The sequence below is a fragment of the Rhipicephalus sanguineus genome, chromosome 11 (genome assembly GCF_013339695.2).
Source record: "Rhipicephalus sanguineus isolate Rsan-2018 chromosome 11, BIME_Rsan_1.4, whole genome shotgun sequence".
Taxonomy (NCBI): Eukaryota; Metazoa; Arthropoda; class Arachnida; order Ixodida; family Ixodidae; genus Rhipicephalus; species Rhipicephalus sanguineus.
In genome coordinates, this window is record NC_051186.1 from 14,736,312 (window position 1) to 14,763,891 (window position 27,580).

Consider the following 27,580-nt stretch of genomic DNA (forward strand, 5'->3'; position numbering starts at 1 on the left):
GGTTTTTATTCTTAGTGTCACCTTTTACGAGTGTATTGGTTTTCCTTTGTTTCTTAAAACTAGCTTCATTTGCTACGTGTTGCTTCAAAAAGTAACGCGAAATGTGAAGTAAAATAGAAGAAATTTGACAGTGAGCGTAGTTAATTACAGCGCCACCGCCCGGGATTCAACAGAAGCTTAAAGTATGGCCTCCTAGATTTTTTCGATTACGAGACTTGAAATGAGATTTCACATTTTACGTTACTTTTTGTTGCAATACGTAGCAGCGGAAGTTACTTTTAAGAATCACAGGAAAACCAATACAGCTATGAAAGGTGACATTAAGAATGAAAACCCAGCATCTGCAGCTGCGATTCGAACCCGAGCCTTTTGTGTGAGAAGCGGGCATTGTAAACCTGCACACCACTTTGGCGGAGCCGTGCGCAAAAACGACGACACATTGCAGACTACCGATCGCAGCACCACAAGCGGATTTCCTGTTTGGGCTTCAGTTTCTGTACATTGGTGCTGTGGCCATTCTGAGCACTCCCCTGTTCCAGTACACTCTAACAATGTCGTGCAAGGTTTTGATAGTGAGCTTTGCTGACAGAGCAGACGTGACAGCTTTGTTAGGCCACTGTAGCTTTGCTTCCATATTATTTTGATCCTGCGTCTTTCGGTTTGACACGTGACACACGGCTACTGTAAAGAGAATTTGCTTGCGTAGCGTCATTTCACTGTCACATCTCAGGCTCAACAAAATTGAATATTTTTTACATTTTTTTACTGCCCTATTCAAACATTTTTCCAGCGCCTTCTGTGTAAAAGAAGTACGGTATCTGTAGGCAACTGTACTTTGTATAAAAGGTCCAAGTCCACTACAACAGAATTTCACTATAACACAAGAAGTTGTTAATTTCACGATCTTTTTCGTAGTGTGGTTTTTAATGTAAGGGGTGTCTGATGTTCCTGCCAGATGAAAATTTTGCGGTACCTTGGGCTGTTTTGTGTGAATGCTTTCTTGTCCTGAACTATACTGTGTTTATTTGCATAATGAACTCACAATTTTCTTGTAAAAGTTAACACAAAGTTAGTGAGGTGCATTCATTGTGCATGTAAGAACAGCGCAACATACAAGAACTGGAGAAGAACACATGGAGAGCACTGTGTGTGTTATCTTCGTCAGTCCTTGTCTGTTGTGCTGTTCTTACATTCATTACCAACATGGCCAAGTTTCCACCCTTCAGTGCATTCATTATTTAGGATAAAATTCTCAGCAATTTTTTTCCCAGCACACCCTGTTAAGCCTACTCTACAGTGCACTAAGATTTAAAAAAAAAAGAACTGATAGAAATCCATCAAACTTGTACAGAAGCAACAGGAACAGGTAGTTATTTACTGACATTTAAAACGAAAAATTTTTAGATGAAAACTTGTGCCCAGGAAATTTGTACTTCTAGTTTTTTTCTAAACTGTTTAAATCCAGTCAAGCATAAACTCAGGGAGTCGCCCAGTTGCTTTCATGAACGCAGCCGCATTGCAACTTTAACAAGGAATGGTTACTGGCTGTAAGTCTTTCATCTGAGATTGACAGACGGCTTGAGTTTCGTTCCGTTTACCGCACTATACTATCACACAAAGACAAGAAAAGACACAGACGTGTGATACTTTTGTTGTCTTTTGTGTGACAGTTTAGTGAAGGAAGCAGAATGGTGCAACACCAACTAAGGCCCTTTTGAACCTTTTATGCTTCAGCTTCCATCACTGGGCGTATAAGCACATTCCTTGAGCAAATGTGTTCATTATGCAATTAAATAAGATCCATTGAAGTGCATAACAAAGATTAACTAGTGTTTTGCCACATAAATGTCTGACCGGTACCCCTTTTTATTTTTCACCTGCTCACAAAGTTGAGTCTCGGATGGATGTAATTGTAAGTGCAACTCTTGTATTGATTGGGTTGAAACTTGATTATATGATGCCTTCACGTTCCACGTTGGCAGCATTGCTGTTACAGTAAGGTGCTGCACCATCTAAATTTTATCTCTTGAGTTTTATGAGGCCCCACGTAGAAGGTCTATGTTCAGCAGATGTCATTGGAGCGGCATGAACGAGCTCCATTTCAGCAATATTTGCCATCTTTGGTGGGTGTTTTTCAGCGTGATCCGCCAGGTGCCATTCTGTGTCCTAAAAAATTCAGTAAAATAACGTTTGAACATCCCAACAACTCATTGCATAAGAGCATTTCCTGTATGCGACATTCTCGCTTGCAATAAATACCCCCGCCAAGTGTCATCTTCTATCCAAGTTCTCGTGGCACACAGGACTAATTGTTCGAAAGAAAGTCTTTCCATGTCAAAAAGAAAGAGAAAAAAAAAAGTACCCGGGAATATAGAAGGCTGGACGAATTTCGAGGAAGGGGGGCCCCTGGCCCCCCCCCTGCCTACGTGCCTGATTCGGGCTGTTTTGAGGACGAGCGATTTATAAGAGCCATAATCGGCTTTCATCATGGTTAGGTGTAGTACGTAGACAGCCTGCACTGATGTCATCTTCCGCATATCATAATGTAGCAACAGCATGGTGAGCCACTAACATTGTTCACAGTTCGCCCAATGGCTCTGCCACGGTTCCGAAAAATAAACTAGCATTGTTCTAACTATATCTCTGTGACATAGATGCAGGTTACCTGTGGAAGTGAACAAAATACTTGCAGTGATGTTGTCTTAGCTGCTATGTTTAAGGACCAATATGATGAGGATCTGCGGCCATTTAGTTTCTGATTTTGGTATTTGCTGGTAGCAGTAATAATAAAGCACCAGAGTATTTAGAAGTTTAAATATCCCTTAATCGTATGCTCTGACGTGAACTGTTTCCGAGTCACGTCTTGCACATATAAAGTGTCTGTTTTTGTCCTTCACAGTATCACTGTTGCAAGGCACCTCCTGTTTATGTAATTCATTTTTATATAAGACGCTGAATCGTGAGGTCTGTTTAGTAATGCAGTAAATGCCGTTGAAATGTACAGCGGTGATTGGCATGTTGGTTTAGCTGATCACAGATACAAAAGCAAAAAAGGAGCAATGAAATTCACTGTGAAACAGGCATGCAAATAATTGCCGTGTCCAGTTCCGAAAGCCAGCCACTCAGAACTTTCACTTCTTTGTTCTGCGTGTAACTTCCCGCAGGAGCAGCACAGGAAGGCCAGCCTGGAGCACCAAGTCCGGCAGCTGCAGCAGGAAAACCACCGTCTGCACGAACAGTCCGAGACTGCGAGCGCCCAGCTACGCCGTTTCGCGGACTGGTTTTTCGGACCGTCCGATACGTAGCCGGGCACCTGCCCGGAACTGTCTCGTTTCCCGTTCCTGTCTCTTTCTCCCGAGATGGAAGACGACGACGTGAACCTCTGCCAACCATGGAGCACTTGTCCCGTGTGAAACAAAACTCAAGTTATTTGGAAACCCAAATGCGAGGGTCAGTGGTTCAGCAAGTTGTTTCATCTACTGCATCCTTTGAATCTTGAACTCCTCCGAGATAAGATGCAAGTTGGCAACAAGGCTGTATACTCGTCACCTGACGTGTGATCACTCGTCCGTGAAATCGGCCGTGTGCTTGCTGTGCATCCGAGACGTCTGCTTCCATAGCGCACAGAAGCGTCGTGTCTTTGTCGCACAACTTTGAGGCAACTTCCAAGACTGCCTTCGAACCACTATTCTTAGCTTGTATGTGTCACAAAGAAGGCTGTCTAAAGTCTGCTTCAACGTCCGTAGTGGCAACAGGCCAGGACTGATTACAAGTGGGGCTTGGCTTTTGGCATGCCAAGGCGTAGCAAAATATTTGCTGCACTGTTTCTGCACCTGAAGCATCGGGCATTGGACGGCACTTGCAGTTTCACCAATAACCAACTAAAGAATACTAAAGATTGAATGAATGGATCGTCGTGGTTGTGTAACTCTGAGACCCATCTGTATCATTACTTCTCCCTGCTTCTGGCTCCAACAAGTGTTGGCTTGTATACAACAGGCTTGTTCTCAGGAGCGAGCGTCTGCAACCCCAACGAGTGAAGTACCATCTTTTCGCCTAATGTCTGTGTCTTCTTTGGACTCTGTGACAGCAAGTGGAGGAGCTGCACAAAGATTCGAGTGACTTTAAAAAATGCAGTCCAACAAGTGAACTGGGGTGCTGCGTTCCACGAACGCGTTTCAGCCGCGGCCGACGCGTGACCAGTGGCTAGAGCTGCGTTGAATCGGCTCAAAACTCAACCGTACCTTACGTCAGAACTGCTACTCGCTGTGTAACTGTTGTCTGTGTTCTTGTAGTCGATGTTCTGTGTGTTTTTGTGTCGCTTGTACACCTTGGCTGCCGACAAGGAACTGGGTAAGCCATTGTTGTATGTACTCAGCCTACCTTCGATTGCAGCCAGCTATGCTGCATTTCTCAAGACAGGAGTGTTACGTGCCGATCTTTATTTTATTTACGTATACGATATGTCGCATCCTGCATCGAAACATTGCATGTAGCTTGTTTCATCGCGTTGCCCAGAGTCTGGCACCTGCAAATGGTGTTGACATTTATGCAAGCTTGTTACTTGTCAAGGAACTCGTAAACTAGTTTCAGAGCGGATGCGATTGCCTTACGTTCTCAAATTAGCCAAAGCCGGTCTTTTAGCCGCGTTTCGGACGGCTTGAAATGGCGAACAGAGATCAAGGCTGATGACAGCAGACGATGGCGAAGCATTGTCATTATAACTTATTCATCCCGTCTGTTAATAATGTGCTCGCGATTACAACGCACAATGTGCAGTAAACATAAGAGCCATGTTTTTACTGATGATGATGTAATAAAAAACTGTCCTTTCCGTTTTTTTTTTTTTTCTGTTAGGCTGTGCTAATCAAAAGCCAATCAAAAAGAATCTTGCATGGATCTTCAAAAGGAGATCAGTCTTCACTGAGATGAAAATTTCCTATGTTTCGTCTTCCTGAAGATTGTCTGCGAGAGTTTAGCAAAATCAAGCATGAGTAGTATTGTTAGCTTTTCAGAAGTGTGCAGTTTGGCATATGTTGTAGAATAGAGTTACTTGCTTCACAGCATTAGATTGGTGTATCTTTTTATTTAAGTTCAGGGATTTTTTTGAAATTTCAGGCTTAAACCTTCCATCAGAATGTTTTTTCCCCATCAACATTCCATCGTATGAACTGTGCCAAGGAGAGTGTCGCAGCCTTGCATCTTCAACTACGGAGACTGTCCATAATGCTCTTGAATATTGCTCTTTGCTCACTTAGTGTCAACCTTAGCTTAGTACGTCTTGTGACCGTCTTGAACGAGATGCTTTTACAACTCGGAAGACCTTATTTTTAAAGAATGCTTTTGGGTATTGTCCCTGCTGTTGCTGTATATCATGGTATTGACGGCATTGCTGAACACCGCTGATCTGTTGCCCTTACTGAATATTTTCATTCCAGATAACCGCCATTTGTCTTTTCTTTTTTTCAATTAGCGTAACTGCCCCAGCGACAGTGAGTGAACTAGAATGAGAGGGTACATGATACTTTACTGTTTGCATCGGTTATAAAGATAAAACATGGGAAACACTGCTATCCGGATGCATGTGTCATTCAAAAAGTGTATACAACAAAGCATTTAGAAACCAAGGCATGAAATCTGGCTTGTAAGGACCAGCCAAGTTGCACTGCACAGTCACTTAAGTTATTATTCTTTACAGTATGACGTGAACGAGTTGACATTGCAGCAGAGCTCTTCGCCTGTGCATGAGATTGTCTCATTTTGATGTGTGAACTTAGGCAAGGGTTGGAAATCAGGAGAATCAGTCAGTAAGGTCAAAGTGCTATTCTGAATACAATGAGGTGTGCTTCCTTATTTCTTGGCTGGGGCATGCTGCAAAAGAAATTCTTATGTTTATGCAAATTGGTATTAAGGGAAAGTGCATTCTTGACATCCTGATGTTTGAATTCTGCTTGAGGTGTTTTTCTCTGTAAGCCCGTGGCAAACAGTTCTCGTCCTGTTGCTAGAGTCCCTGTTGCAGGTTACATAGTTGTGGTCCCCTTTTTCACCTAGCTCGCAGTTCCTCGAGACGTGTTCTTGATGTCGTGCAGTTGTAATTGTTGGAGACTTTTGCCTCTACTGAACTTTGCTGAGGAAAGTTGTGTGTTTCTTTGTTTCGAGTTCACTTTTGACTTTTCGGTGTTTCCCGTGCATGAAGCTGTAGCAGAGAGTTGTTATTTAGGTGCATGGCACAACACTTTTCAACCTTGTCACTCATTTCTTGAATCTGTGTTAAGGGTGCAGTTCTGGTTCTGATACCAAATGAACACCTCCTTCCTTCAGTAACTTTGATGGTGCATTCCTTCTCCGTAGTTCTGGGTGATTTCATAAAAATCTGTGATCTGTACAAACTGTTACCTTTCTTTCTTTCACCCAGAGCCATCGCAACGGGTTTCCCAAAACGTCAACGGGCATTTCGAGCGATGCGAGGCTTCTACTTTAAACCATCACCCAGCCAGCGAAAATGCATTTAACAAATCTCGCAGTTATAGCACCTGACGTAGTGTGTCCGAGTTTTTGTGCCGAGAGCGACTGCATTGTGGTCATTCCCCCAGAAGGGTAATTCTTCTCGTGCTTAAGGTAGCTCCCCACACAGCTGTTTGCTCCTTTGTCAAACCATGCGTAGTTTGTAGCATTGGTATATCTGTGCACGTATACGTGGAGTGGTTTACTATCACTTTCGTGTGAATCGTTCATTCCCTCGCGTGAACATGCTCATTGGCCAGTGTCTTCATACCTTAGATGCCGCGTGCATTAACCATTTCAAGATGCAAGGAAGGAGAATCGCATGCTCAAGGTTTTTGTTGTTGCAGCTATTCATAGCTGCTCTCTCCTCTATTGTGTTTTGAATTTTCCTCACCCGTCGTGAGACTCGAAAACAACGCTGCCATTTTGCCGTCCTTTTTAACGTGGATCCCGGAACCATGGCAGGAACCAAGTCGGCACGTTGCGCCCATGACTGTTGTACTCACTTTTTTTCCTGCTTGTCCTTTGGTGTTGGCAGCTTTGTTCTGTCCTGGCATACTTTCGCTGTAACCCCAAACAGAGGACACGGGTCACGTTACCATTGCAGGTCTGTTGCTGCAGTTTCCACCACAGTTGTGAGATCCACTTACCAGACATCGAGGAAATAGGTGTGTTCTTACGCATCCATGTTGCACTGAGGGAACGACAGTACGAATCCTGTAACTTCAAGAGAACAGTGTGGTTTTAAGGGTCACCTGTTGCATCGAGCTCATGATACTAAGTACTTTTTACAAGATGGAAGTGGTTAGTCAGAAATGACAATCTGTTTAACTAATATTGATGGGTGTTGCGTGTATGGCTTGCTAGTTGCTTGCTTGGCCACTGTTGAGTTATCTGAGCAAGCGTTCAATCTAATTACTCGCTGGCGCATTGGATTCCAGGGGTGTCGTTTCGTGGTGCTGCGTATTGCGGCAGCGCGCATATTTAGAATGTGACTCAGTGTGCGATATCTCTCTGTAAGGTTTCCTTGAAGCTGCATCGAAACTATGTTGTATGTTGCTGAAATGCTGTGCATTACTTCGGTTGTTTGGAACTCAAGTGTTTATGCTCCGTTGGCCTCCTCTCACTGGGGCCCGCTGACGATGTGAGAGAGCGTCATTCCACTTTCCGAAAGAGTGCTTTTTGCACTGTCCGATATTTTGCCCACCAAAATGTTCTCATGCGATACGAAGGCGCGTCGCTAGCGTCACATGGCAGCTCTCCGTGCAACTTGTAGCCACGCAACTCCAGATAACTCGCGCCCGCCGCTCTTGCTGTATCAGCTGGTGTCTTCCCCTGCACGCGGTACCGAGACGTTTGCTTCTTACGTTGGCCGCACACTAGCATTGTGAAGCTTTCGTGATGAGCAGCCACCTCTTTTGACATGTGCAATTGCTGCATTGTGAGCGAGACAAAAGGAGTACTACATTTGTATACTGCAGCAGGCGAACGTGTGTGCTTGAACTCTTCCTTTTTTGTTTGTTTGTTTGATTGACCTCAAGACAGGAGCATTGCTTCCACAAGTGTAAACATTTTGTTCTTTCGCTATAAATCCTCATTTAACCATGTCCTTTCGATTATCTACTTCTTGTACAGTACCTCAATCTCTTTTATTCACCACGAATTTTTATGGCCGTTCGTTTTTATAGCGCCATCCCCATGTGACATTGTAGGTTGTCTACATTTGTGTGTTTGAGAGTGTTTCCATTCTTTTTATTTGCTGCTGCTGTTTGCCCATTAAGAATGTTAGACAAAAATGCCTCCCATATTTCCCCATTCCCTGCAGATCTTTTTTTTTTTTGTTGAAAAGCAATAATAAAAGTAGCCAAAGATGCGTTTGAAAGATCAGTCATTGTCGCAATTACTGTCAACTGTTCTGCGAAAAGCAAGCAGTTTGCTGTTTGACTGAGCTGGTGTGTTACAACTGAATATGCCCGTATGGGTTTCTGCTTGTAACGTGACTAGATTCCTTAGCTGCAGGAACAGGATAGTGAGGGGGCCAGAGATTGAAATGTACTACATTCCATCTTTTGTTTCTATAAAGGGAAGCTCTATTTCCAAGCATCACAGCGCTGCTCAATGTGTATCAAATAGCACATGCAAATTACAAACAAGAGAGCGTAGCATGCTTGGTGTGCCTTGGCTTGTCTTTCGCTGTGGCTTGTTGTCGAGCACATTGAGAAAGTGCAGCTGGATCAAGAAATTGTACGAGCCATAAGTGATTGCACATCACGTCTTCTAAATTTTCTTTAGTAAATGGCTAGCTTTCTGAACTGTGGCTATTGAAGTCGTTGGCAGTGCTGCTCTACTTACAGCAATATTTCACTCCGCCATTTGCCTCTCGAGTGTTTTTGAGGATTGCGTTGCCACACTTCAGAAAGTGAACAGCTGATCAATGCAATGGACCATGACCTCAGGGCAGGAAACTACGGGTCCGAAGAGTAAAATAGAGCAAAACTGTCCCACATGGAAGCTACGGGACCACGACAGTGAAAAGGGACGTGGCCCACCTAAAGTGGCACATCCGGTGACCTTATGATAGCACAGTGTAGTGTAACACAATGGATGCATCCATGTCTTAGAGGATGTTTCCATCACAGACAATGCAAAGCATCCTCAGAATGGAGAATGATATTAAAAATGATTTGTACCTTCCTGTACATCCAGGAAGTGGACTTGATGTCACTAGCACAATCAATTATTCTGTTCCAGAAAGTGTTTCTCATAGAACGACTGCCAGTAGAGTTGACAGAAGTCCATTGAAAGACTTCAAATTCATCCAGAAAATGCCTCTAGGAAGAAGTGCAATAGATACCAGAACTTCGACTATTTTTCAAATTGTGCTGTGGAATCATGGAATGGCGGCTTCATTATTTACATTATGCCAGAAATAATTTATAACATAAATAGGTGAATTTAATCTCAATTAGCAATTATTACAGATAGAGATGTCCATCACCACAAATTGCATATGCATACGGCATAGGTTGACAAACTCGCTCATGAGCGAATCGACTCTGATCGGGTCGCGAGTCTGAGCGAGTGCGGGTGAATAATATTTTGATGAGTTTGAGTCTGAGTGTGTCCAGTTGAGGAAAATTTTAGTGAGTGTGAGTCCCAGTGAGTTTACTTGAGAAAAATATTGGCGAGTCTGAGTTCGAGTGAGCCCTAAGCACAAAATATATTTCTTGAGTGAGTCTGAGTGAGTGCTGCCTTTTATTACTGACCCCATGGTCCTATCTTATCTTCAGATTACAATCAGCCTTATATCGGCTTATGGTAATACCCATGTCTAGTTACACATATCTCGAAGCACTAGCATTCATGCACCCCCTCAATATTTACTGACCAAATGCGTGAGATGAGGGGGGGTGCCATGACCTCCCCCCCCGCAAACTTTTCTACAGGAAGTTTGTGATAATAATATCTCGTGCGAGTCGTGTATTTTCTAAAAATGTCCTTGTTGGATTGAAACCACTGATAACTCGTATATGAAGGTACAAGACCAAGAGGCATATTGTAGAGCCCCGATTATGTTGTCAGGGGAACTGTGCGAGAAACGCAAAGGGAAAAAAGAATGGCTCAAGCGCATGCGCCGTTCTTTTCTCCCTTCATCCAAGTTTTTTGCGCAGTTTCCCTGATAATGGAATACCAACTCGCCCAACAGTCCATTCATCTAACCGATTATACAAGATATTGCCATTTAAGAGCACTGACACCATGATCGAAAAAGCTCATTTTACGCTAATGGACTTGTGAGACGACTCACTCAGGCTCGGATCAAGCCGTGAGACTGAGCGAGTCCGGTTGAGAAAAAGTTTTGTGAGCCTGAGTCCGAGTTAGTTCGGTTGAGGAAAATTTTGGCGAGTCCGAGTCCGAGTGAGCACTCGGAGCAAAATATATTTCTTGAGTGAGTCCGAGCTCCAACTTGTTTGCCTAGCTATGGCACCACAGTGATAAACAAAAAATACTCTTACCTTGCACTGCATATGTTCTTGTACACTTGTAATGTACGTACCGCAATTAAATTTTTCAGCCATTTAAAACTAATAAAAGCCTGGGACAACCAACCAGCCCAGTCGCACACTGTGACACCACTGCAAGGGCGCAAGGCCCGCCAAATTGTTGCAAGACAGTGCCTTACAGCCTTGAATGTTTTCTCGTTACTAATTTGAACGTGGCGCCCAATAAGGAGAGGAAAGGAAAAGAGCCCTAGTATGCAGCACGTCTCGGCACTCTGTAATGGCCACGGTAACTACACTGCACAGCAGGGGCAGCGCAAAACTTGTGAGCTCGCGTGCCCCGGTATCGCCAAGCTACGAGTATGTACATGGGGCAGACCGGCTGGTAAGGTAATTCGCTGCCAGCATATCCCTTCAGGCACGAATTATGATGCACTGTCTACAAATGTGTCAAATTCACGCACTATAATTCCAAGGCACCCAGTGTTACATTCCAAGAAAGAATATCAAGTAATGTGTTGTTTTGTGAGTTTCAGCAATTAATTGTAATTAGCATGTGATTAAATGCTTCATTATTCTGCAGGCAGTCATGTTCCATTGTGACATAAAAAGAATGAAACTCCAAATGTGTGCGCAATTAGCTTTTGGTTTCATTCATTTCGAGAAAAGTAATACTTTTGACGTTGGTTTTGGAGCTCGGCACGTCGAACCACCCGTCGAACATATTCACCAAAGTGATCGGCTACAGCTGTTCAACTATACTTTATGTATGCTCGTGCGCGCGTTTGTGTGCGTGCGTGTATATATGCGCAAGCAAAATTGGAAATTTCCGGGGGGACCCCCTCCCCCCCCCCCCCCCCCCCCCCCCCCTGGCTACGTCCTGCCGGTCAGAGAGCCGTATCACGAAATGGTAACAAGGAAAACGCCGTGAAACATTTATAATGAATTTTTCGATCTGCGGTGACTGTGAAGTCATACACACAGCATGCGCTGCAAACAGTGGGACGTGAGCGCGACAGCGGTCCGTGTTCGTGCACTGCGGTCGCTGCGGTTTGGTGCGCATGCGTCTGGGGTGCTATTCGGACCATAGGCGTGCGCACAGGGGGGGGAGGGCAGAGGGGGCGGCCAACCCCCCTAATCACCTAAGAGGGGGGGCGCAAAATCTGCCCCGTACATTGACCGTTCTAGTCACCTACGAGGGGAAGGGGGCGCAAAATCTGCCCCATACATTGACTTAGTAGTGTGTGTGGGGGGGGGGGGGGGGCGCTGCGATGAACATTTGCCCCCCCTTATGGGGAACCCTGCGCACGCCTATGATTCGGACAAATTCTTGAATGTCAATTCCGCCGTATTATCAGATTTGGCGGCGTCTTAAGGCAATCGGAGAGGCCGTAGCCGCGCCCTCTGGACCTATCAGAATTGACTAATGGCGGAATTTAACAGCATGGCGGAATTTGCAAATGCCCAGAATGGCACTCCGCGGGCCGCGGCTCGACATGTGGAAACGCCGCTTCTCAGCGTCGACTCCATTTTACCTCGTAAGCAGCACAGAGCATCAGATTACGTACAACAAACAGAACGACTGCATAGTGCCCCCGTTTTTGTTTTACTTTTAACCGCCATTTTAAAATATAATACTACTCAAATCGCGAGAAAGATGCTTGAATCTGTCACTTTAATTCACGATCTTTTCATTTCCACCATAATATGCAATCACACGTTGTCACTCCCACTCAACTGTAGAACACGCTTAAAGGCCAACTCCGGCGATTTTTTGAGGTCGATGGATCTCAATGAAATTCGCTGGGTACGTTCCTTTGCACGTTTCCGTCATTTATGCCAAATTACAGGCTTGAGACATGCGCAGATTGTTTGCAAATGAATTTTAAAGATTGTCTGCAAACGCCCTCCTGGCTTCCCACAATTATTGGCAACATTGCGTCTGTGACGTCAGTATTGGCAAGCCGACGGAAGTGACGCAGCCGAGGGCACCGCTAACTTCGGCGCTTCGGCCGCTTCTGTTGTGCACAAGGCGACAGACAGCGTTAGTTTGGCCGGCGCTTCTCTGGTCGTCCCGGCTGTCACAGTTTTCATACTCCACGCCGGCGTGACCGGCATGCCTTGCACGACTTCCGGTTCGTTCGTAACAACGTCTACGTCATACGTAGACAGTACACTCGGTCGGGTTTCGGTTTCAGTGTTACGCTTTTTTGCTTATTTAAAATTATTCTCCAATTTGCCGAGTATTTCTGCTATCGGGCCCGTAACAGGAGCGTCTCAGGAACATAAAAGCACCATTACTTTGACATGGCCAAAAAAATCGCCGGAGTTGGCCTTTAATCAGCCTGACCAAAGTCACGCGTTTTCTCACGCTAGTCTTGATGGTCATAGAGAGCCAGAATCGAGAATGCGCTACTACGAAAAATAATGGCAAAAAATGTGGCAGTGCTGGGGCTCAACTAATTTTCTCCAGAAAAAGAAAAGAACTCATCACCCAAGAATTCCCATAAATCGTCTGGCTTCTTGGTGATGTGTAGGAGACTGTGCTATAGTAAGGAGAATATTATTGTACGCCGGCCGACCGAGCCGATCGTAAGCCACGCTAAGCCATTTGCAGTTTGCGTTTCCAGTGTACCTGTTTCAGCGCATCTTTTGCCGTGAAGCTTCTTTGCAATGCTACTATTACCTTGTTTCAATTTACAGACCTGCGTTACTTAAGCTATCGTAAAGATATGCATAAACAGAAAATCCAGTTTTTCTGTCGGCGCTTTTGGATTTGCACTATAAACTGCGTTGCAGCTCGTGCCATATGGCGGTGCTCCTGAAATGGGGTTTGTCGTCGACCGTCTGGATGGCATACTTACCTGGTGTCGAGCTCTCCGGTGATCAGCGAGGCTGGGGCTCCGTGTCGAGGCTTTCCATTGCACTGCGGATGGCTGAAGCGCGCCACTTTCCCAAACTGGGATAGCTGGGGCATGTAATTTTTGGTAGTGGGGCTCGGCGTTCGCGCCAGCCCCTCGTCTTTAAATTCCAAAGTAAGAACTACCTTCGATCTTTTATTGCGATAGCAATTATATGGACAGTCTAGAGATGGGCAAAGCGGCTCCGAACGGCTCAGCTCACTTAAGTGAACCGGCTCATTTGAACGGCTCACCCATAGAGTAATATAAAAAAGGTTAAGAGAGGACACTCCCGTAGGCCCCTGCGGCTGATTTGGGTTCGCAGCGCACCAAACGGATGTGGGGAATCCTAACAGCCGCCTCAGAGATCGGAAATCGCAAAAAAAATTAAAAATGCGAATCTCAGAGGCCATTATTTAGCTATAGGTAAAATTACACGGCCCCCGAGACCACTTTTGTTCGTGTGATTGTCTCGGGGGTTATATATATATATATTTTTTTTCTTTTAACGCGTTACTTGCATGCATAAGTAGCTTCGTGTAAGCCACACCGCCAGAGCGGCGAGCACACAATGCCATTGTTTATGCAGACATGACAATCGTTGGGAGAGACGAAACATTTATTTCAAGTCACATTCTCACTAAGCACATACAAAAGATGGGTGCACTGCACAATGCAAGACAGCTGCCACATGTTGAGAAATTGCACAGTAGGAATAAATAGGCGATATTTAGAAAATTCCTACAATACAATAAATGTGCAGAAGACAGCATTAGCATCACAGAGGAAAAGGGGACTTCAGAGAGAAAAGGGGCCACTCGATTTAAGTGAATGAAGAATATGTATGACCATCCAAACACTAACTAGCTGAACGGCAAAATAGTGCGAAAGATACGGACATACTTTGATAGTTAGCTAATGACAACCACAACTTCAAAATTACGTCTTGGAAAGGTGCGAAGGGCTACCTGTCGTCTCGCGGAATCCTGAACCACTTAGTCGTTGCACCACGCAGCGCAGCAGTAGCTGCCGTAGTACTTGACTCCGGACGGCATGACCTGGAAAAAGAGAAAAAAGTTTACCGTATTTTCTCTGGCCTTCGCGCAAATTGTCTCCGACGCACTTCTCAGCGCCCTTTCGCGAAAAACAGTCTCAAGCAGTTGCCGCAGTGAACACAAAGCAACCTTCGGTGCATGAACTACTGAGGCAGTATTTAACGAGAATATTACGTCGTAGCCACGGCCAACGAACACAGTTCTCATTTCTCAAGTTCTCTCTTATTCGGCTCTTAACATAGGCGTCAAGCAAACTGTGAATACCACAAATAACGATTCTAAGCACAACTGCACTCTTTCACACGTTTGCACACCCATGCAGTGAATTAGAACTGCGTGTAACGGCATTGAATGCACAAAGAAAACCTTACGACGCAAGCGGCGACTCATTTTTGGCGCCAAGAAACGATTTCTTCGCTAACGTGCTGCACAGCATTTCAAGTTGCTATTTCTTAATGCAAAGCAGTTCACGAGCATCATACGCGAAGCGTGAAGCAGAAAGAAGCTTTCGGCGCTAAAACACAAAGTGCGTCAAATGTCAACTTAAAGCTGTAGCGACAAATACATTGCAAAGTAATGAAGGGAAAAAAGAACCTAATGAAGGCGTTCTTACCAAGCAGCCGCCAAACAGAGTGAGTTCCCGGCAGACGATCCCAGCGAATTTCACATGCGTCGCCGCTCATGCCGCGTCGTCTTGCCATGCCGGCAATCCCTGACCATATATGGTCATGACAGCTACCAATCGATGATTTCGAACTGTCCAATCGCAGATGATAAAGACGGATTTAGAGCCGCACTACGAGCCAGCGGAAGCCACTGCCGCAGCCACATAGTCTGACAAAGACAAGTAGATGTATCGTGAACCAGAAAAGGTACTGCAGTGGATAACTAGTACGCGCGTTCTCTTGGAAACAGGGAGTGACGTGCTGCCGTCTAACGGCTGGCGTGAAGCTGCGTAGCTCCGCCGCTTATAGGCTCGTGTGTCCACTCTTGTCATTTTCTGTTACTCTATGGCTCACCGGTTCACCTAAATCGACGGAGGAAGGGAAAACACTAGGAGGGAGAGGAGGCAAGAAGGAGGCTACCTTCCCCCTCCTCCTCCTGAAATTTCGCGGTGGGCGCTGGTCGCTGCTGGATGCCTCCCTCCGCTCCCCCCCCCCCCCCCTTCGCTTATGCACCCCTCCGAAAAATGTTCTGGAGACGCATGAGTGCCACGTGCTTCCGCGTGACTCGGGAAGCCTAGAGTTAGGGGGGTACTTGCCCGCACCCTACCCGCGCATGAAGGCTTCCTACGTAGCGTACCTCTCTCAAGGAACGCGAACTCGAACGAAGCGGCTCGACCGGTTCAACGAACAACACCTAGTGGCGTTGGTTCAACACGGCTCACTGAGCGAGAGAGAACCGGCCACCGACAATGCACTACTGTACCGCCACCTAACCCGGCTCATGCGCTCACCGGCTCACCGCTCATCCCCGGCTCTCTGAGCAGATCGGTTCAGCACGGCTCACCGAACGAGCGAGAACCGGCTTTCCCCCTTTCCCAAAGAACCGCCGCTCACTTTTACTGAGCCGCGGATCACCCGCTCTTTAAAAAGAGCCGCTCAAAAGAGCCGGCTCGCTCCTGAGCGACCCATCTCTAGGACAGTCTCGACGGGTGTTTGCCATCGCTGTCATGTCCCTGCCGTATGAAGTCGAAATTGATATGATCCCCCCACGCATCTTATGTTCTACCGCAGGTAAAAGCGCGCGAGCGTGGGCGACCAAAGCAGAGATCAAACGAGCCGGCTCATTACGGTCGCTCGGAGGGTGCATGCGATAACAGCAATAAAAGCACCCAGCTCGGGAGGCCTGCCGTCGAAGCAGACAGGAAACGCCCCGCCCGTCTTTAACGACCATGAAAAGGCGCGAGGTGGGGGGGGGGGGGGGTGTCCTCGACGGGTGTTTGCCATCGCTGTCATGTCCCTGCCGTATGAAGTCGAAATTGATATGATCCCCCCACGCATCTTATGTTCTACCGCAGGTAAAAGCGCGCGAGCGTGGGCGACCAAAGCAGAGATCAAACGAGCCGGCTCATTACGGTCGCTCGGAGGGTGCATGCGATAACATCAATAAAAGCACCCAGCTCGGGAGGCCTGCCGTCGAAGCAGACAGGAAACGCCCCGCCCGTCTTTAACGACCATGAAAAGGCGCGAGGTGGGGGGGGGTGTCGCGCGAGCAGCCACTTTGAATCTAAGGTCGCGATCGCTGGCGCGCGCGCTATCTCGAAAGCCATCACAGCCATCGTATACCCTTCTACGTGCTGCGCTCTCAAGGCGAAGTGACTATGCGGAGAGCATCTCTCCCTGGAGCGGCCGTATTCTCTTACACCAGCGTTTTGTAGTTACGCGAGATGGGATACAAAACAGTTAGCTGCCATCCTCACTTCGTTTAACACTACAGTTTGTTGCTATCGCATTCATTGCTTCGATCGCCCTTGCGTTTAAACTGTGACTTTCTTTAGTTCACGTGAGGCGTTACCGTGTGCCAAATGCGAGTTAAAAGCCCTTCTTCTAGGAGTTTCTAACCTACCAATGTTAACTGGTGCTTCCTCTGACAACCATTATTCAGTGAAACTTATACCTACCCCCCGCCCCTCCCGTTTTAGATGCGAAGGTATCTTATGCTCAGAGTAGTGTCCGTTCTGCGGCGTCCGCACCCATACTGCGCATGCGCCAACTCTCCCCTCTCTTCTCGCGTGAGCGCGAGGAGGTGGTTTGAGCGCTGCCTCCGCTTCGTTTCTCCTCTCCCGTTTCTCTATCTCCGCCACAGCTGTGCGCTCGTTAGGGTTTCACAAGGAGGCTGCCATTTTTAAAGCTCGCCACCGCCGCAGCGCCGTCTAGCGTCTGCGATGTTTCGCCGCCCTTCCGGTGTGTGGGGTTCCGCGGCGGTGTATGCAGCGTATACGCTCAGTTCACAAGGTATCGCTGTTCTTCGCGATACACGGGCAAAACAGAGCAACGCTTCGCGAGTTTAAAGGCGCTGGTAAATAATCGCTAAGTTGTCAGCTTCAAAATGGCTGAAACAGCCAGCAGCGGCGGCCCACGAGACGTTCCCGCAGCAGCGCCGACGATGAGTAGAATGCCAATGCAGTTCTTAAGCAGCGTCTGTAAATTGGCAATTGCTTTGTATGTTTTGTTATAGCTGACCTCGGTGTGGTTCTTGGAATATGCGCTATGAGAGAGCGTTAACATTTAGGACAACTCTCGAAGTAAACGGAGAAACGTAAATGGAGACGAGCGAACACGTGACCATTGTCCGGCTGCGCGCTAGGTGCGCGCATTAGTGTTTAAGATGACTCTCGGGTTTCCGTGCCGTGATTATTCAAGTTCAACGTAACTCTAATCCCTAACAGACCATTTTGGTTCCGCTTGGCACGTTGCGATACAATGTTCACGGAACGACAGGAGCACAAACACCGATGCCTGTGTTTATTCGTGTCGCCGTCGTAGCTTGTGGCCTCTGATCCTTGCACAGTATAAGGAACAGAAGTACGACGTGTGAGCTCAAAATTCGGCGTAGAAGCAACACCGATGATAAAATAAAAATAAGCCTGTTGCACATCTGGAAGCGTGGCATGGCGGAAGTTCGCTTCGGCGCGAGCCGCCGCCACTAGCGATACGCCGAAAGGGCGCCCGCTTTTGGTAACATTATTGTCAGTTTGTTTTCTGGCGAGTATTTGAGAAGCATTACGACGAGCGCACGTGTCCAAGTAGCGACCTGGCTTTAACGAACGTGGGCCGATTATTCACGACACCCAGGTTGTCGCGCGAAAAAGAAAAAAAAGGTGCTGTTGTCATAACGCTACCCCAGTTATCGTCACAAAATTGTCAAGTCGAGAAAGAACGTGTTCTCGACGGAACGTTCGAGACGCGTACCTGCGCCAAAGCACACATATCATGCAGGCCTTTCTGTCATATAGATTGGAATAATTCGATAACTTCGAAATTGCACGCACAAAGATGGAACATTTTCTAGCCGCAGGCATTGTAAATCATGTGCTGTAGCATAGAAATCAGAGAGGTTGATTTTATGAGCGAACAACTCTTGGCCAAACATTTTGTGTATTAATCGTCAGCCTTGACATTGGTTCTCTTTGGTGCAGATGGTAAAGTGTACCAGCACCCAAGCACAATCACAAGCTGGTGTGATGACTTGAAAAAGTGGCCATAAGTGAAGACACCACATATATTACACTATTTGCGGGAGAAGAGGGCGTGCGACCTGAGAGAAGCGAAGTCATTTAAAAGCATTGTGCGCGTCGGATGCCTCGGCCAGGGGCGTAGCCAGAAGTTTTTAACGCGATAGCGTTAGAGAGCTCGTGTCGCAGAAATTCCGTCGACGGTGTCGGGACCGTTGGTCGCGTTGGTTGTGAGCGAAAAATCATCCGTGAGCGAAAAATCGAGAAAGGAAATGGACAACTATGTTCATCTAGCGGAAAACATATCAAGCCAATGCCGCCTTGGCCTTTCCAGAGGAGGCGTTGATCAAGCAAACAGCAAACGCTAGATAATGTGCTGCCATCTGTGAGGCATTGTGAGACTCTTTATGGCCTCCGAGATGGCAAGCGCGCGGCGTGCATTTTGGAGGCCATGCGACTCTTGGTTTAGATCAAAAACCTGTATGTACAGGCTGTTTCACACTTAGAGGAAATCTCGGAGCGCGTGGCATCGTGATGCGGCCAGCGCTGCAACCACGCGCCGTCAGCAGCTTGCGCGTGCGCAGATGTGCCACTCTACAACCTTGAAGCGTCTGCGCACGCGCGAGCTGCTGCCGGCGCGCGATTGCAGCGCTAGTCGCATCGCGATGCCAGGCGCTCCGAGATTTCCCCTAAGTATGAAACAGCCTGTACCATTCTCGCGCGCGCGCGTGTGTGTGTCTGTGTGCGTGTGTGTGTAACAATACACATTAATAAGTATGCACTTAGTGGTTGAAGTGCACACCAGGGGCCGGATTTCGCTATTGCGTTCAACTCTTAAAGGCGAAGCTTAAGGGTCCCCCAATTTTTTTTCGGGGGGGGGGGGGGGGGTTCAACATACTTTATGTATGTTCGTGCGTGCGTTTGTATGTGTGTGTGCCTATATACGCAAGCAAAACTGAAAAATTTCGGGGGGGGGGGTTAAACCCCCCAACCCCCCCCCCCCTTGGCTACGCCCCTGGCCTCGGCTGCCAGTCTTTCAGGCTTCCGTTGCTGTTGCCGCAGCCAAACACAGCGCAGTGGTAGCTTGTCGACTTGTTCTCGTCCGACATTTCGATTTGCGGCACACAATTGCTTCAGCGCGTCGAAAAATGGAAACACGCTGACCTCGCACGCACCACGCAGTGCAAAACTCGGGAATCCGCACACACCAGCGGCAGCGGTCGGCCGAGGTGGAAAGAGAGAAAGCGGTGAAAATACACCGGTTCGAGGGTTCGAGGCGGTGCGCGCTACGAGCGTTTCTTTTCTCACAGACTCCATCCGGGTAACTTGGATCTGGGGATATTTTCCCCGTTTGCTTCTTGAAGATCTCCCTATGTCTGGGTACTACCTAAGAACACGTGCAATGCTCTTTTTATCCCTAGGAGAGCTTTGCTGCTCGTTGTTTGCTGTGGCGCGCGATGTGTTGTTTAGAGTTACTGTATATGCTACCTTTACAGTAACTCTAGTGTTGTTGACGTTGCTGGCGGACGGCGCGTCGGTGCTCGCCGGGTGTGTATGATCCCATGTAGCCCTGTCGCGCTATGGTAGCCACCATAGTCGCGCTGTCACTTACCGTCGTCCTTGTCTTTAATCCCGTCGAACGCCTCGAGATGCGTTTTCTTTGCCATTATCAGTGTAGCTGAGAATATTGTGCGTTTTTGGAAATTGGCATGAACGAAAGCACTTCGCTGATCGTTATACCGGTGTCACGCGGGCAATTGATCGCGATCACGACCGATCGGGATTGGGCTCGATCCGGATCAGGTGTACCTACACGGTCACATTTAATTGCGATCTGCGCATCGATATCTGGCTCCCAGGTCGCGATTTGACTGATGTCTGCGTCAAACTCGATCCGGATTAGTCTGGACCGAGCAGCAGCAATGATTGATGATCGTGATCAAGAAATCCGGTCCGGGTCAACGTTGACTGCAATCAAAACTGCCTGCGTGTCACCGGTATTACTTGCAATAGCTATTCTGCCCGCGCATGTGATTGAATTTTAATATAGTTGATGCTAAAAATCTAGGGCACGTGCACTCAAAGTAATGAAAGTGTCCATGCTTCTATAAAAAAAGAGCCGAGCAGGATCCTTAGACGCCAGGTGGTAATAAGAAATATTTGCAACTGCTGGTTACATCAGATATCTAGTGTTCAATATTTGCACATACAATGACAAGGATACGTCTACTCTACATGGTGAGTAGATAAAGAGAAGCGAAATGTTTTGAGAAGCAGCATGACTGCTTTCATTCATGTCGCACGGGTGTATCAGTGGTGTGAATGCACCTGCAACTTTGTTTCTGCAGTTGGTGGTTGGTAAAGGTGCACCTTTTTAGGACAAGTTTTCCTTTGGTCATGAGACTTTATAACTGGCTTAATGCAAAATGTGAAGTTGAATGCACCATCATTAGATTAGATGGTACATTTAACTTCTAGATGGGTGACACACTTCTATAGGCATGGGATACTTCATTTGGTTCAGTTCAGCCCAGCACTCTAACTTTCACCATTCCACGAATGCACCCCTTCAATTGCTACTGCACTTTCTTTTACCTACAACTGCCATTTGCAGACTAGACCAGATGCACACAACCAACATTTGTAGCTGCAAATGCTTGCTCCTTTGTTATACTGAAATTAGTTTTTTTTTTTCATGTGTTGCTCTTGTACTTGACATCAAAACAACAGAAATGGGAATGTCACTTATGTTGTTTGGTTTGTTTCCTGACTGAGAACCTGTGACCTTTGACTATTGTGTTGCTTCATCCCTTACCTTTGCTTTTGCGATGCTCTGTCGCAAGAGTGTACCTGCCTGTCTGTTGCCGATTCCGCATATGCTGCTTTAATGGTTCACAAAGTGACACACATGAATGGTTTACCGTGTACTTTCAGCATTTTTTTTACATTCACACAAATGGAAAAATGTAGTTGTTTTCAAATTGCAGCTGCCCACCTACCAACAAAGCCACATATACCTGTACCCTCTAAACAAGGAAGCATGACGTTTCAGTTAATAAGGCAAGGACCAATGTTAATGGAGTGTGGAAATTTTTTTTCTCACCATGTCTCCTTTCTTGTTGATTTCTCTTGTCATAAATGCTTGCATTTTAGCTGTTCTCACTTTATGTGTGCTTACTGGTATGAAGTTTATTTTGTGCCACTGAGAGCTGTTTTCACTGAATTTCGCCCGTTTTAAGACAGTTGCTAATATTTTCCTGTGATAGCCAGCCCGAATGACAAGTAGGAAACCATGCAGGACATGTGGTTCTTTTTCATTTGACACTGCAGTGAGCTTCGACAGCTTTTGGGAACCCGACAGCAGTGACTGCAATAACGATTTGTGTGCAGGAGGATCACCATTTGTTTTTGACTGCCTGCACGGGAAGGTAGGACGTAGTATATGATGTCACAAACACAGGGTGGTACGCATTCAAAGGTGTAATACGGGTCTCGCTAAAGAATGTTTAACCCTTTGAGGTGCAAAGCATGAGTTGGCAGTAAGCATTCCATCTTCGTCGTCTCTGTGTACCCTGTCCTCTTCGTGCTGCACCACCTTAATGAAAAATTTTGGCCGCTGTTCAGCCGCACATTAAAAAACATGCCCGACAAGAAATTTTTGATCGGCAATGGGAAGGATATAATTACAGAGCTCGTGCAGAAGTACAAGGAAAAAAAAAAAAGATCGGACACAGTGTCACTGACAAAGTACTGCAGAGAAGCACCCTTTTAGTGCGAGGAGCGCGGTAAGGAGGCACGAAGGTTGCCCTAGTGCTACCTTAACTCAAGAGAGCACCAAGGAAGGCCTCAGTGAGGGAACCTTGGTAAGAAGCGTTATAGAATACATGGCAAGGCGTCCTGAAGCAGTTATGGCCTCCTCGCTGAGGCAAGGAGCATTTCAGAATACGGGCCTTACTTCAACATTAAAGGCTTGCTAATCTGAAACACTGAATCAGTTTTTATTGATAAAGTAATCAAGGACTTTTACTCGCCTTGGTTTCATGGCAGTATGTTATTAAGAGGGAAAAGAATGGTACAAATTGCTTTTTTTAACTTTGCACCAAAAACAGTTCTTCAGTGTTCTCAAACCATGTGGCTTGAATAGAAATCGCCACGAGCTCATAAATTATCTTGTTTTAGTGGTGTAACAAGTGATGCACTCATTCAGTTTACCACATCATTCAGTTTACCATTAATATTGCCATGCTTATCTTTCACTGCATGCATTTCGGTCTTTCCTATAGAGTTGCCTGGTAGCTGTTTCGATGCCATCACCTTTTTCACTGCTCTTTGATATCATAATTCCATATGTCACTGGGCTTATACTTATTGATAGCTTTAATAGCTAAGCAAATTCTATTTATCTATGCCCACCCACTTATCTGTTGTTTCTTTATCCAGTCTTTTTGTGGTTCAAGAGATGTTGCTTACTTCTTGCATTGATGCTTTACCTCCAACTTCGACTACAGATTCAGAAATCGGTCTAGTTGTGGTTTCCTCAATGTCTTTTGTTTCTTCTTGTTCTAAGGTGTCGTATTTGTTTTCTAGGGGAATTCTAAAGTATTCTGTTTTTTTCCTGGGTTGGCCTGTGCATTAGTGGTTATTTTTTTTTTTGTGTGTGTTCTTCAAACTGGGGGCAAGGATTGCACTCACTAGCCTATGATCGCTGCATTTTACGTATCTATACCCTGTAGCTATCAGATGAATGAGATCACTAAGACATTTAAACACTTTTTTTTTTTTTCAACGATCGAGTGACTGGGACAAACTACCACCAGTCCACAAAGAGAATGAGAACTATGAATCTTGAACTGTAATACACCTGTATGGTTCCATGTCGTACATTTGTTTATGATGTTGGTGCATGTGAATGATATGTTTTTATTGATCATTGTTTATTCTTATTGTGTATTCGTTAGCCTTGTGCTTCATGTGTTTATTAAACCAACTATTTTTTTTCTATGTTCATTACTTATTTACACACACACATGCACACACATCCACTATACCTACAGAATGGCTGATTGGGTGAGTTGGTAATTCATGATACTTGAAATATGAGGGCGTTACTACACAGGAACTTAAGTATATAACTACATCTGTTCATTTGCCCTGCTGTTCTGGGCTCAAGGCCTGCAGTATCCTGCTAACAGATAAAACAAAACTTCTACTCCATTTTGTGATGTGTTTATATCTGCTTACCTATTGTGAAGCAAGCTTTTACGAACTCACTGGAAAGGTAAAGAGCATGCTTGATACTGGCTGTTGGGTGTGTGCCCAATTCTTGCATATTATATGCTGCGTTCCCCAAAGCAACTCTGCCTACGCAATGCCCCAAACCTTGCTTGTGCTTGTCTGTAATGTCGTTTGGGTTTTTCAGTACTCCCTGCAAGTCTGCATGGGCAACTTTTACGTTACACTAATATGAAAAATATAACAGTCCTAGTTAGAGCATGTGGTGACAGCATCATGGTGTCAAATAATTTGCAATACCGATGACACTTGTCCATTAAAATTTGTGCATGCTAATAAATGCATTAAAAGTGTGTGATCATGCAGGGTGGTCATTTCAACACCTGCGGTAGGGCAAGTGATTTATAAGTTTTACAAACCTTTACGAGTCGTGTGTGGCATGCCGCATGACATTCAGAGTTTTTTTCGCACTTTTCCTTATTTCTTATTTATTCTTTCTTTTTTTTTGCACTGCGCATAAAAAAATGGGACGAGACAGTAAATTTTCATCCTTCCTGAATCTTTGACCGTAAGCTGCATTAAAATCGAATAATTTGCAGGAAAACTACAGCCCAATGAAACAGATCAGTTCTAAAAGAATGACCATGCACATTTGAATACATGTCTAGCTGGCATGATTTCACTGCCACGACAACAGCAGCTTTGCTGGATGCATTAGGCAGCGTTTTGAGAATATGACACCGATTTCCTCACTCAGCCTTTTCAGACAAGCGGTGAAAAACATAATACCGGTGTCACACAACCCCTTTCGATCACAATCGGGCCTGATCCACATCGAATTTCTTGATCATGATTGGGTCTTTTACTCAAGCTGAAGAAGGCGGCCATCGCTGTTCATAAATTTAATACCCATAGGGCTCAAACGCGATGTAAAGGCGGTGTCTAGCGTTACGCCCAGACGTAACGATTAACACTTGCTAAAGTAACGTCCAGGGTGTCGCTCACGGAGCGCACTTGACTCTCACTTCGTCAGCATACGTGGATTGTCACTCGGGGAGCTGAGCCCGCAGCGCATTCACTGTGAAAACGCGTCCCGGACGCAACACGTGCGCTCCGCCTCTTTCAGCTACGCTGCTATAAGTACAAATGCGTACCCACATGCAAAAAGTTCGTCGATTACAAGATCGACATCTTCAGAAATTGCGAGGCCCTTTAACTAAAGCAAGGGGCAATCTCGAAGCGTTCGATGGGTGTAACAACTGGAACGGACGGAAAGTAAACACACCTCGGCCGCAGATCACCATCCGCGCGCGCTTAACACGCGCTATCAACAAGCAGCTGAGTGGCTGGGCTTCTTAGGGATAAACAGTTGCCTAGGTAGTACCCAGACGTACAGGGATTTTCAAGGAGCAAGCGGACGAAAAGTCTCCAGATCTCAAGTTACCCGGATGGAGTCTGTGAGAAAAGAAACGCTCGTGTGCGCGCTCGCTCCCGTTGCACTCTCCTTCGCAACGGCGCTATGCAGGGGCGTAGCCAGAAATTTTTTTCGGGGGGTTCAACCATACTTTATGTATGTTTGTGCGTGTGTTTGTATGTGTGCGTGTATATATAGGCAAGCAAAATCGAAAAAAATTCGGGGGGGGGGGTTCAACCTCCCCCCCCCCCTGGATACGCCCCTGGCGCTATGGACGCTCGCGAAGCTGAACACAAACGGCAACGCCGGCAAGCGTAGCACTCTCCTTCGCAACAGCGCTATGGGCGCTCGCGAAGCTGAACGTAAACGGCAACGCCGGCAAGCGAATCTCGAAGCTGCGAAAGCGCGCGTTCGCTGTGCTTCCGTCATTCTCCCTCTGTGCAACGGTGTGCGAAACGCCATGAACAACGTCAACGTAGGCGCTAGTTGCAGCGGCAGCCCCACCGCCGCGGAGCAGCGGAAGGCTCGGGAAGCCGAACGTAAACGTCAGCGTCGGCAAGCGGTAATTGAAACGCCTCGACAACCACCGTGTCACAAGTCCCATAAAACAAACAAAAGATCTATGCGCACCCCCCAGGATGCTTTCGCATACCACCATAGTTGCCCGTAGGGGGGTATGATGTGTTTTTTGTTTCCGTGGAATATCCATTTCCTTCTGATTCGGCCAATTCGCCACGGCGAGCTTTCCCCCCCACCCTCACTTCCGCTTTCGCAGTTCCCCTTTCCTCTTCCAGTGGCGGACCCAGAGGGGGGGGGGCGGCCCCAAAGACTGTGTGACACGCCCTTCCCCCCCCCCCTGCCCTCTAGTGCTTGCGTCCACCTCCTTTGTCAGGTTGCCCCGGCTACCACTGCCCAAACCGCAGAGGAAGCCGAATGGCTAGAGCGTCCGTTTCCAATGCGGAAGCTACCGGGTTCGATTCCCAGTACCGCCGGACACCCGCCGGCAACTCTAAAGAGTTGCCCCAGCCTGGCAGTTTGTGTTCTGGGCACTCTAGATGGTGCCCTCGTCTTTCCTCGCACTTCTTTCACCCCCTTTTCATGTTTTCCAACGACAAGGAGCCTCTGTTCTGCTATTTTAATCCCCCTCCCGTGGACAGGAGGGTTCAGATGTTCTTCTCGACTAGAGACGGTTCTTTATCCAAGAATTTCATCTCCTCAACCCCCTTGCTTCCTCAGCAAAAGGGGGTGGCAGCTTAAAGGAGCATTGACATAAAAAGTGTGGATCTTGTTTTTTCTACGACTTACTTATTACGGATGGAATGCTCGTTTCCTGGAGCGCGCGACGGTTAATTATTTGTAGATGGTTTTACAGCGCCCAGCCGCAGTTTCGGTTTCAGAGAGCGCGGAGTGAACACAGAATAGTTATCATGTAAATAGTTATTTGTATCGAGAGGGCAGCCACCGTACCGCAAAGAGACAGCGAGAGACACACTATGCGACCACCCTCCCTCCCTGGCCACCCCGCCGGCTACAATGGAATCGAAGAAGCCGGCCCAGCGCGTCGTCATTCCATATGTGCCGGGCATCAGTGAACAGCTCTCCAGGGTCTTCGGGAAAGCGCGGGTCGACGCTCACCCGCTTGCTACCGAAGCCGAAAGACCGACCATCACCAAGGCGTAGTCTACAAGGTGCCGTGTTCTGGGTGTGCAGCCAGCTACATAGGCGAGAGCAAGTGTTTCCCGGAGAGAATACGCCAACACAAGAACGACGTCAGGAAGATGGAAGCGCAGCGCAGTGCTCTTGCTGAGCACTGTGAGAAGCACGACCATAAAATCGACTTTGACGGTGCTTCTGTTCTAACAGAAAGGAATCTGCGAAGGAGGCTCTTGCTAGAGTCCTGGCCCATTCAGTACACACCTGCAAATGTGAACCGCTCGCTAGGAACAATGCCCCCACGGCCTCCGTTCACGACCTCCGAAACGTGAGGGAAAGGGAAAGCCGGAGCCGTGGTGAGAGAACAAGACGCGGCCATGCTTCCATGACCAACGCAGTCACCCCCCGAGGAAGGGACCGAATCGATCCCGAGACGTTCGGCTCTCTTCAAACTGTGGCTGGAGCCATTTCAACTTCCTAAAACATAGTTGACTACGTGAGTACACAAAACCGCGTGCACATGCGCACCGTGTCGTCAATTCTTTTCTACGAAGGCTTTCTTGGGTGCTGCTATAATCCCCTCTGAGGCGTTGTAAGTATGCGTGACCCCCCAAAAATGCACTGCCGAGGCAAGGACATCAACA

At 46.8% G+C, this 27,580-nt stretch overlaps 1 non-coding gene and 1 pseudogene across 1 annotated transcript; both read left to right on the forward strand.

Moving 5' to 3' along the window:
- Positions 1–8,391, forward strand: part of LOC119373796 (signal-induced proliferation-associated 1-like protein 2) — a 114,917-nt pseudogene extending 106,526 nt beyond the window's left edge.
- Positions 8,392–13,361: 4,970 nt separating this feature from the next.
- On the forward strand, positions 13,362–13,524 carry LOC119375675 (U1 spliceosomal RNA). Its single transcript, XR_005180424.1, has one exon. It is a non-coding gene; the product is annotated as a U1 spliceosomal RNA (small nuclear RNA).
- Positions 13,525–27,580: the final 14,056 nt, after the last annotated feature.